Genomic DNA, 12,100 nt, shown 5'->3' on the forward strand with positions numbered 1-12,100 from the left:
ATCAAAGTTTAAACAAACTGTATTTGAATTAATACAAATTAAATAAAAAAACTGGAAGAGGGATGTCTAGAAAAAGGAGAAATTATACAGAAATAAATAGATTTTGTAGGAGCAATACATGCAAAATACTGTTAAGGAGGAATATTTAAGAAGAGGTAGGAATTGAGCAATTTCTGTAATGTTGGACGGAGGCACAGCAGCCTGTGTGCATATGTGGATCGAGCCAGACTTTAAGACTGAATGGCTATTTTATCCTGGGCAAGAAATAAACCAGTACCTATAGGCTACTGTACCAGTGAGAATGATTAACATATTTGTATACACTTTTAATTAAATAGGGATGAAATGGGGAAGTCAGGCTATAAGTCTATTAGGAGCAAGATCTATATAATAGATTTTTCCTAATATCTTAATTAGGGGTGAAGTGGCCAAAATAATTATTTCTGACAAAGTGGTGATTTGAAAATAATTATAGTTTTGTATCCATTTGCGTTGTGCTGCAACACTTCAGAATAATAATGAAAAATGTATAGTTACACTTTTTTGTTATTGTATGGTGTTATTTAAAAGTTAAAAGGGTTGCTGAATATTTTCTGGAATAATGATTTGGAGACTGACATCAGCAGCCAAACATCACAATATAGTTTGTAATTTGTCATATCTCAACTAGCCTAACAGAAGTCAACATACTATAGTGAGCATGTTTTATGAACTAGCTGCCTTCTTCCACAAGTCAGTCTGTGTCGTATTTTAAGATACAACAAGGTCACTCTTACCTTGATTCTCCATTGGCTAACAATCGCAGTATTCAGAATTTCTGTTTCCCCCACAGTTTTTATTAGCTAGAGGAGTAATACTCTTCAAAATTTCTACTTCCTCTGGGTGTGGAGTGTATAACAATATAATTTTTTAACTTGGACTAAATTTATCGTGTAACAAGCAAATAAACTGACCTGCAATTCTAGGTATCGTATGCCAGTGTGCACCAAGAAAATCCAGCAGTCTGTAACCCCAAATTGGTTTAAGTGGTAATCAGACAAAGAATGAAAGAAACAGACTTTTTTGAAACTTTAAAATGTATTTAAGTTAAAGCGGAATTAAAAAGACTCATTAGTAAAGGCTTCTAAGAGACATTGTATAAAGCAAAGATTCAACAAATCGAGATGTGAAATGATGCGTCAGTCAGTGCATTTGCCAACCTATTAGTGGCAATTTATACTTAAAAACTTGAGATTGAAAGTTGAGGTTACAGAATGTATTTCCTTAATGGATGCTTCCGAATTTGAGTGCAGTGCCGTTATTACTTTTGTTAAGGCTGCAAATGTCAAACATGTTTTCCCTATAACCGTATGATAATCACTTACGTATGCAATCACTATGAAATTTTAGGTAGTGCAAAATCAAATGACATAAAACTTCATAGACTGCCAACATGATGTTCAAAAGCTCAACTTTAATATTGGGAAGAAACAAGTAAACCTAGTTAAATAGAGTTTTACATGGTAGGCTTCAAGTTGGATTAATTAGAAATAAAAAAGCACTTTGTGATGTATAAATAAATAATATTTGGGTGTAATTCTCTTTTTTCAAATGGGATCTGTACAATTCCTCTGAAAATCATTTTGCTACTTTTGGTTTCCTGCGTCATGCAAAGCATACCCCAGTTTTTTTCACTTATTCACTAGCTCATAAGATTTGATGCTTTTCCTTAAAAAGATACTGTTTTTACTTTTTCTTCAGTCCATAATCCTCCTTTTCATGATGTGTGATTGTATTTATTCAAGCCAGAGTTAGTACTCTGGCTGTTAATTTTCCATGTCTTAGACTAAGAAATGCTCTTCAAACAAAACAACCAAGGATTTCTGCTTTTGTTTACTGGCAGTTGTTGCTTTTAGTTTGCAATAACCATTATTCATATTTTCCACTCATTCTTCTGCATTAAATCTTGCTAAACCAGTTTCTAATTCCTTTCCCTTCTTACCTCATTTGTGTGATACTGCTGACCATTAGATTTTCCTTCTTTTTTGTTTCATTTAAAGTGTGATTCCACTCATTTTGGGGGGCAATTATAAATATGATTACATTGGTTGCCAGATGCAACCTTATCAGAGACCATCAGAGTGGTACTCTGAGTTTTCAATACATGTAGCATAAGCTTTAGGCCTATTGCTAAAATGTACTAATAGGGCTATATAAGAAGTTCATTACTATAAGGCTGACGTAACAAGTCTAACATTATAACAGTGTGGTGTGGAAGGGACTTTAGCCAACAGAGATGGTGCATAATCAAGCTGCGTATGGTGTAAGTGAATGAGGGAACTCTTGGAAAGACTATGTCCTATCTGTATCTGGATGACTGTTTGGATAGAAAGTGCTTGAACCATGCAGTTACATCAGGGATGACCCCAATATCTTGCAGATGGAGAAGTAGAATTGGATGGTCAACAATGTCAAAGGCACAGGTTAAGTCAATAAACAGAGTGCCAGTAAGATTTATTTTATCCATATTAGTTAAGATATTATCAGTCATGGTCCATAGAGCCATCATTGTGCTCCTATCAGCTCAGAATCCATGCTGTCTGATGGTGACCAGGTGGTACATTTGTAGGCAAGTAGTATGTAGGTTACCAATGACTTTACCAAGAATTCTTCTGAAGGTGGGTAGAATGGAGATGAGGTGGAAATGTCTATAAGAGGGCCTGGTTTCTTTTGGTAATGATCTGACAAAGATGATTTCCAAGTAGCTGGCATAATAATAGTGGTGAGACAGAAGTTGGAAAGGTGTTTATGAGGGGTAGTGATGACATTCCAGCAAAGTGTTACAAGAAAGTACAGATATCATCAGGTCCAAATGGTGAATCCTTACAAATCTGTTGACGTAGGATTAAAATTTAATTAGAGATAATTTTTGAGAAGTAAAAAGGTGGAATTAAATCAGGGGGTTTAGGTTGTCTTTGTTGCATACCTGCATTGTAGATGAGGGAGGCTGTGGGAAGCCTATAAGAGGGAAGGATAAAGGAAGAGAGAGGAAACTGCTAGCAACAGCCCAACCCAGAGATTGTTTAGGGCCATAGAATGAGTTACTCAGACTACCAAAAACCTTATTTATGGGACCTACCTTTGGGTCTTCTTCAACTACTTGTCAATCTTCTCAGCCTTATAAGAGTCTACAACAACAATGTTAGCCTTCAGCACATAATTAAAAACAATTGGGCATTGCTAATTTAGCAGGTGCCCATTCGGATAGAGTAAAGTTTAAGTAGCAGGAAGTAAATATGAGCAGACAGCACAATGAAACAAATTAATAAAGCTATATTGTATGCACATCATTTGTACCACATCCAAAACAATCCAAGCTAATTATGCTACAAGTGTATTTTTAGACTTCATCAAATTTAGCCTTCCACGACATGCAGAAAAGCCATCGAGTCATCCCTACAGATTATAAAAGTACTTTGGAACTTCCCATACAAAAAAGGAATGCACTAAGCTTGAAATAGCTAATATCTGGCATAATGCACATAACTTTGCTGTTAATTTAACAGAAGATGCACACATGCATTTAGTTTCATCCTGCATCTTAAATACATTTCACATTGTTAATGTTTTAAATATACATCTTCAGGCTTGCTTGGGCCTCCTGTTGAAACTGGCCAAGGCTACCAGAGGGATGCTGGCCTTACTGGTTTAGAAACAATATGGTACAATAATCAGTTAGCTAGTCTGCTTGCACCTGGTCTTCATTACAGAAAGTAATGTATTTTATGCTTTTTTATCCTGAAATCATAAAATAATTTAGTGCTCTTTTCTGGAACTTTATGTATTAATTTATTTACTGACTTTATGCTGAACTACTCTTACAATGTTAAAGTACCACAGACCTTGTATCATGACACTGTTGCATTATACTTCCTGTTCCAAATTAAAAGAAACATGGAAGATCTATTTGTCATTGGTAATTGATGTATTTAATACATTTTAAATTAAAATACTTGTATTATTAAGATTGGGTTATCTAACTTGTTTTTACTATCAGTCAAAAGATCTGCCTTTTGCAGTACATGCAGTTATTGCCTTTCATGATTAGAACCAGTTCTTATCACAATTATTAACAAGTCATGTTTCTGGTAATTAATGGAGTATGAGTCTGACATTTTCAGGCATCTCTCATATCTGACATTTCTTATTCCAGAGATTAGATCGGTGAAGAATCTTTGTATACTTACCTGTCAAATATGTCAACACAATTCTAAATTTAACAAAGGATCGATATATTTAATATTGATTTGGCAAAGCTAATTTACAATGGAATAAGCATTTCTTCTGTTATCAGCTGAGTATGTTAAAAAAACATGAAAATAGTGGTAACATTCCAATTAATCATACAATGTTACATAATACCACAAACCACTACATAAGAATAATTTACATTCATTGTGCTGAAGTTTTGTTTTTAGACTCAGTGAACAAAGAAAAAATGTCATTTAATTTGTTTTACAGCTTTTGCCTTTTATCAGTTTGTGTGACCTCAAAGTTGGTATAGACATAGAATGGGGGTGTGCAGAGGGGCCTGCCAATAAATGTGTACAAGAAAATATCTGTTAGATTCATATGAGACTACACATCAATTCTTTATATTAAGTGAGAATGTGGACTTTTAGTATTCAGTAATTCATCAGGAAATGGCTGCAAAACATGAATGTTGGATACATTAACTATACAACCTATTTTGCAGTTGAGATATATTACCTATATGATACCGAATAGTTATTCAACATAATACACAGAATCCCTGCGAATCAGAAAGGTATAACGCACTGTGCTAGTCTGATCTGCACAGATATTTGCAGTGAGTTATGCCTAGGATCCAGCCCCTGGGTGATTCATACCCTGCAGTACCACTACAGCAATAAGAGGGACCCAACCCCTGGGTGATTCAGACCCTGCAGTACCACTACAGCAGTAAGAGGGACCCAGCCTGAAGTACAGCAGCAGCCCTGATGTTGAAGGCCACATTGCAAATGATGCAGATCAAGGGCACAACCAAACGCAAATTAGCCATGTGCTTTTCCCAAGAATGTGACCAGCATATGAAACATGTGTGTGAGTCAAAGAGTAGTGTTACTGTGCTTTTTGGGCAGTAAAGCAAAAACGTGTAGACTATTTTTGCTGGCGTATGCATAGTGTGGCTGTTATTACTGAAGGGACATGATTGCAGCAATGTGTGTGTGTGTGTGTGGGGGGGGGGGTATGGTGTGTGACTGGTTTAAAGTAAATGTACACCTGAATTGCACTGTTAGGTCTAGCACAGCAGTGCAGTGTTTGATTCAGATAAATAATAATGGACCACTAATGAGACATTATTCACTGTGGCCTTATGTCTCTGAATCATAGAGTATCACCATTGTGCTATTGGACACTACGGCAATACTAAAATTGCAATGGTGATGGTAAATTTTCATTATTCCAGCCATGTGTCACATTTCACCAATAGCAGACACACATTCTAGCATTTAAATTATTTCATCTATGCTTGATGACTACAGAGGCAGAGCATGATGTGCTCTGCTGGTTGCCACCTGAATGGCATTGCACATGACCCCAATCCTTCAACCTATGGGTGGTAAGCTGATGAACTAAATCCATGTAGCTTTTTAGATGGGTTAAGCGGTTCAGGTCACCCACACAGTAGATGCGTGCTGATGATCACCACCTTTAGACTTTCCTGTATTGATGGGTTGCATTCTGTTTTCATCAAGGTTCTCTGATTTTCAGAAGAAAAAATGGAGGTCAAATTATAGATGGTTGTTTCTCTGATCCCTCCTCTAAGAGCATTTTGCCAGTGATGACTCCACAAAACATAGCTCTAATACAGACAGAGTCATGCAAATCTTTTTACAACAAAGGAGGAAATTTCAGACTCCACTTACCATGAAATACTGTATGGTATCTTTAGAGCTGCAAGAAAACACAGTCCACAGCATCACGGACAATGAGACATCCCACCAAAAAGCTTTTTTTTGTAAAACCAGCTTTTAATCCTTAAAAGTATAAGCGCTTTCATTTTTGAATACCAAAAATGTCTTCAGATACATTTAAAAATCCAAACAGAACTGTTTAAATCTCCTTCCATGAAGTAAAAAACACACCCACAATCCATTACATAATCCAAGAAGCTGAAGTCAGAAATTTAAAGGCATATGCACACCACAGCAAAGGGAATACATACAAATAGTGTTTGTTACACTTGTCCTAAAAAATAATCAAAGAAATTATAATGAATGAGTAAATAAATACATAAAAATATATAAAACTTTGCAGTAATTCTGATAATATTATTCCAAAGATTTGAGTTTTAAAACTGGAGCTATACTAATATCATTCAGACTTGGGTGCCTGTAGGCTTCCAAATTAATCTGCCAAATAAGCTCCCATTGCTCCCAGAAGGTTGACCACAGAGCACCCCTCGTACACTAAATCCTATGGACTAAATCCGAAATGGTGCTAAAGTTCTGAGCTAAAATACCAAGACAAAAAGCAGGCAAATAATCAAAGGAAAGACATTTTGTCATCTAAGTCAGTAAATACATAAATGAATGTGCTAATAATAGTCTTACTCCAGCTGTTTTGTTTGGAAAGCAAGACTAGTGAAATAAAACAGTACTTGATCCCCATGACTCGTGCAATGCTCACATAAATCAATGGTTTAGTCTCAAAAATAATCTATAGAATTATCAAACAAATATGAAGGCTCAGCTGGTGGTGTTTTATCAATCAAATAACAAAGATAAAGAAAGCAGCATTAAAAAAAGCAGATGCATCACTCACATCACATACTAGAAGGTTAGAACTTTTCAGAAAGAAAAAAGTTATTTGAAAATATACAGAGCAGGCCATAACGCAATTCTTGCTTAGATATGATCTGAAAATGATTATACAAGTACAGTGCACTTGCTTACAAGTACCCACTATATTCCTGCTATACAATGAAACATAATTCCATACAGATAACTACCATATTAATATAGTGCCAGTTGATAACATTTATAGATAGTGCAGCATTTATTCTGCTTCCTTGCAGTGAATATGTATGGTACTGTGGTACAGCTTCAATATTCTTTTACATCTTAAAGTAAAAGATCAAGCTTTTTGGCAAAACAAATCAACACTAAATGTGCTTGCTATGGAAACACTGAAGAAAATCAGAAACCGGGCATACAAATAAAGTGTTTAACATGCAAAGAGAAATAGGCTCATTTATGTTTAGCTCGGTTTCTTAAATAAACCATTTCAAAACTAGTCTGAACTTTACACCTACAACATAAAATAAAATTGTTACTCTTGCATTAAAAATGGCACGTCTAGCTGCTGTAGAAGAAAACATCACCATTGCCATTCTGTTACTGGAGGGAACTGCAGATGCCAAACTGGAATGCAAAAATAAACTTGTTTGAACTTACCTCTCAACCTCTTAGAGCAGAAATCTACACAAAGCCACACATAATGGGGGGACAGAGGTCCAAAATAAAGAAATGTTTTAAATATTACTCTTACAAACCTTAGAAAGTTGATAGGCTAACAGCTTTTGCAACAGAATGAATTTTCTGAAGGGTATGAAGTTTAAAACTCAAATGTCAGACATTATTTCCTGACTTCCCTCCTCAAAAGCTGGGAGGAAACTAGCAGATATACAAAGCCAAAACATGAATAGTGGCTACGTTATACTTGCTGGGTACGTTGAGACACTAACAACTTCTGTGTAGTATGGTCATGATGGTAGTGTGTGTAGTATTGTTTACGATGTTAGTAGACTGCACCACACCCTGGATTCCGATATCTGCTTTTTTCTATACCTGGTATTAATGGCTGATTTAATTATATGAGCATGGATCTTACAGGGTCACTAGTAATGTTTAGTAATGGCTACCGATACATTTTGGTGGTTACTAACTATAAAATTTTCTTAAGCATTGCCATTCAGGAAATGCTAATGTTAAGTTCATAGTTAAAGATCTTGTTTACTTTTCAAGAGGGTGGAAATACCTAAAAAAATACAGGCAGATCAGGGAAGTCTATTTATGCCAAAGGTAATTCATTAATTTTGCCAGTCTTTTAAAGTAAAACAGTTAAATACCTCAGAGTACCACCTTCAAACTGATGAGATAGTGGATTGCTTTAGTGAAACACTGAAGTGCATCCTAAAGAGGGCGATAGATCAGGAATGGAAAGAACTGTGATTGTTCAGTTCCCTTGTCTTCTGTTTGCTTTAAGAGAGGTGCCCCCCCCCCCAAGCCTCAACAGAACCTACCAAATTTAATGCACTATGTGGGACACAGCCATGAGTTTTTTTGGACACAACAAAAGAGATTCATCAGAACAAAAACATCCCATTGTAAAGTGTATTATATGACTTTGTGGACTTCTAGGCTAGATCAAAAATTGTTCTGCAAATAGTTAAAGATCATGCATAAATCTCACAACAAACGCAACATATAGTGTAGCAACAACAATGCCAGACTTGTAGAGCTTAAAACAGAGGAGAAGTGCTGCTATTATTACCCCCTACTGAACATAAATTCCTAAGATGATGTTAAGGATCCTTTAAGGTAGTAAACAAAAAAACTACAAAATAAGACAAATTATCAACAGGACACTGAGCATATTTATCAGATAAATATCATAAAATCATGGAGGGAGGCTGGAGTCAGACAGGGACATGGAATAGTTTCCAAAAGTATTCAATCTCTGCTATTCAAATAGATGAAACTTTTTCTAAGGTCCAGAAACAAGTTCTAATTGGAAAACTAGGTTTTCTTTCTACACTACCTGGAATAGCAAATTTCATTCAGCTTCAAATTCCGCGGTAGTGGTGCTGCGGTAGCGTTGTCACCTCACAGCAAGACGTTGTCCCGTTCGATTCTCAGCTAGAGCGTCTTGTGTGTGGAGGCATATGTGAATGGGCATGCCTTCGTTGAAGGTTGTGCGTCAGGGCTGGTAACTCGGCACGTAAAAATTACTACCAAACATTAGCGGACCGGAGTTCTGCTGTGGCGACCCCTAACTGGGATAAGCCCAAAGACACAACAACTGAAGCTGTGCCAGGGGAGAAGGTATAGCTAAAACCATGTAACAGGGAACTTAGACTTGTGACCCTCAGGCTACAATGAGTGATCAGACTACAATAATGCTAAGGAAGGGAAGTCAGTGTTCTACAGTCCCAGCTGCAAAGATGACCTTAATTTTTTGTTTCAAAGATTGTGGCATTTGACAGTCATTTGAGATCCCTGCCTTATATGGTACAATAATTATTTATTTAACATTTGTTGACCGGGATAGTCCGACTGGATACATGTCCATTTTCAGCAGAGGCCCGGGGAGAAAAGCTCCAAGATAATAATGCACATTGAACATCCAGAATAATCCCAGAGAATAATAATCCCAGAGAAATGCAATAAATGATGAAGTGAGAAAGATGCTTAAACTGGGAGGTAGTATGGAGTCCCATAGTGAAAGAAACATTTCAATAGTGTTGGACCGTGAGAAGGATGACTCCATGGGACATCATGATTGTCCAGTTCCCAGAGTGACTGAGCTCATACAGAGGCTAGGCAATGCAAGATTTCTGTTCCTAGATTTTACCAAGAAGAATTTAGGCCAGGTAACCTGAAAGTCAAAGTAGACAGATTATCCATGTCCCATGACATATCCTCAGCAAGACTGACCAATGAACTGACAGGTATAATTGAGGCATAGGGAATGGTAAAATGATGTATACCTCTCAACCTCTTAGTGCAAGAAATCTGGGCACAGCCTGACAAAATCGGGGACAAAGGCCCACAAATAGGGACACAGTTTAAATACAGCTCTTACTAACTTAGAAAGTTGGTGGAGCAACAGGGCTTGTTTTAACATACATTTTCTGAAAGATTTGAAATCTGAAACTCAAATGTATGTCATTATTTTGAGACTTCAATCCTCAGATCATCTCAGTGATTTGCAGAAAAAAAACACATTTTATGAGTAAAATACCAAAATATAAGCTGAAAATCTTGACATTCTACAAAAATCTGGACAGTTGAGAGGTAGGATTAATAATACTAAAATGTTTTTATTACAAAAATGATCATTTGTGCTGCTATATATATCCCAAACAATACCATAAAGCATGCAGGAAGAAAGACTGATTTGAAATATATATATATATATAGAGAGAGAGAGAGATAGTATATTATGATAACCTGTTGGGATCTTGGTTAATTAACATCCAGAAAGTCAAATGGATGAGACATTCACCTCTCTTTTCAGAGGAAGGACTGTGGTCAGGAGTATTGGAAGTTATGAGCTATTTAAAGTTGTACTTAATACTTTGCTGAAAATACTTGGGGTTACTTGTAATATTTGCATTTTAGTTATACTATAACTGCATGTCACATAATGGCTTGAAAACCAAGTGTTCATACATGGCTAATCACTCCAGGGGGAATTAGTTTTAAGGCTCACTTATCTGGCAGAGAATAAATAAAATTACGTACTTTGTATCCTTTGAAAACGTCAGTTGAAATAACTTGAAAATGAGCACTGATTTCATACTGGAAACATAAAAATATTAGAAAATTTCTATTCAGAAAGACTTCAGGAACTGGCACTGTATTCTCTTTTTTAAAGGTGAAGAAGAGGTACACCTTGGTCTATAATACAGGGGCTAATCTAGTTCTATAGAAAATTATATGCCTAGAAACAAGTACTAGAGGAGTGGATGCCAGATCACAGACTCTCTTACTGAAAATACTATTAACTGAAAAAAAAATATCACAGGTAAATGATGTGATATTTTACCAAGATGGTTGAAAAAGCTTCCTCTTACAGTCAGAAGTAGCAAGCCATTAACTTCTTTAAAAAATAATCTTATGTATATGAACAGTGGAAATATTAACATCTGCTTTTAGCAGGCAAGCTTCTTGAAAACAAGAGGCTCAACACAATGGTAGTATGACACATACACAAAGGCGTCCATGTTGTGGTACTTTTTTTGCTGCGAGATATACCTCTCCCTCCAAACCATTCTGTTGATTTACAGAAGAGGTTAAAGTCCACAGACCGAGTATTTTTGATGCCACTTTACTTGTTGATGTGCAATAAATCCATTAAGGAATGGGGCAAATGATGCCTTGCATGCAGATACAGGTCACCTCTTAGCAGACTATAGCATACAGAGTATAATGACAGGATGTTGTGTCATTCCATGCAGGACATGTTGTTTAGGCCTTGTATCCTTTAAGTAAAGTATCTCTGTGGGTGTTTAAGTTGTTGCATGTGTCTGGACAGATACATACCAAAGGGTGTTTTATATTCAATGATTGGCTAAATGAGAGCTCAATAAAGGGGGATAATGGCATCCCTAGATCTAGATAAAATCTGTTTCTTTGCAACTCATGCAATATAGTAGAATTTCTTACAACAAAAGATAGCTGTTGGTCGAAAGTTAGGTCTCTGTCCACATAAATTCCCAAATCCCAAACAACTGGGTCAACTCTTATGGGTGTAAAATTTCTTTTGAACTGCTCTTGCAGTCCTAAATATGCAGTACCTTCAACTGATCCCCTCCAAAGAGGAAATTCTCTTTCTGCAAATGTGTGAATAGTTGTGTCAATGCTGAATGCATATTTAAAAATGCTGCCTTTGTACAAAGTTAACAATGTTTATTATACTTTATAACATGAAACCATAAGTGCATTTATTGATACTAAGAATTTCTAGGCCAAAGATTTTATGTATCTGAATTACTCTTGTTTGTTTAACTGAATAAGTCATTTCTGCTATACCTTAGTAACTGTACATTTATACCCATGCTGTGTCTGAAATGGGTCCTGGACCAGTCTACACTGTCAGTCAACACAGTAAAAATAAAAATAAAATAAAGGATCTATTGTATACTTATGCTAAGTTGTCCTGATACTTGTTTTTAAGTGTTCTGACAGGTATAAATGAAGACATCCAGAAAAAGGCAGCAAATTTATATCTTTTTGCATGTTATGTCTTTTAAAATACAAAATGTTTATTAATCTAGGAATAACGAATTTTGTAGTTATAAAATGTGTGT

Source organism: Protopterus annectens, chromosome 15.part0 (genome assembly GCF_019279795.1).
Source record: "Protopterus annectens isolate FY-2018-M chromosome 15.part0, PAN1.0, whole genome shotgun sequence".
NCBI lineage: Eukaryota > Metazoa > Chordata > Ceratodontiformes > Protopteridae > Protopterus > Protopterus annectens.